The sequence below is a fragment of the Aptenodytes forsteri genome, unplaced genomic scaffold (assembly GCF_000699145.1).
Source record: "Aptenodytes forsteri isolate BGI_AS27 unplaced genomic scaffold, ASM69914v1 Scaffold596, whole genome shotgun sequence".
Classification (NCBI taxonomy): Eukaryota; Metazoa; Chordata; class Aves; order Sphenisciformes; family Spheniscidae; genus Aptenodytes; species Aptenodytes forsteri.
The window spans coordinates 62999-63274 of record NW_008795375.1 but is presented as its reverse complement, the minus strand read 5'-3'; the positions used below and the strand labels follow the sequence as shown (position 1 = coordinate 63274).

At 77.2% G+C, this 276-nt stretch overlaps 1 protein-coding gene across 1 annotated transcript in view; it reads left to right on the top strand.

Moving 5' to 3' along the window:
• Positions 1-276, top strand: part of NUP160 (nucleoporin 160) — a 34695-nt gene that overhangs the window by 1091 nt on the left and 33328 nt on the right. The gene's annotated exons all lie outside the window — the stretch shown is intronic.

Genomic DNA, 276 nt, shown 5'->3' with positions numbered 1-276 from the left:
CCTAATCCGCCCAGCGCGCCGGGAGCTGGCCGCTGGCCCCACGTCACAGGGACCGCAGCCAGTCGCCTCAGCCCCCCGGCCGCACCAACCACCGCCACGGCGGGCATGCGGCCAGCCAGAGCCCCTGGGCTCCCGCCTGCAGCCTCCTCTGGGTGGGGATTAGCCCTGACCTTCATTCCCGGCGGGACGGGCTGCTCCCCCTGACCCCCCCGAGCTGGGGGCTGCCAGAGGCCCTGGGCACCCCCAGCCCCGCCGCGGGGACCGGGACAGCCCCCC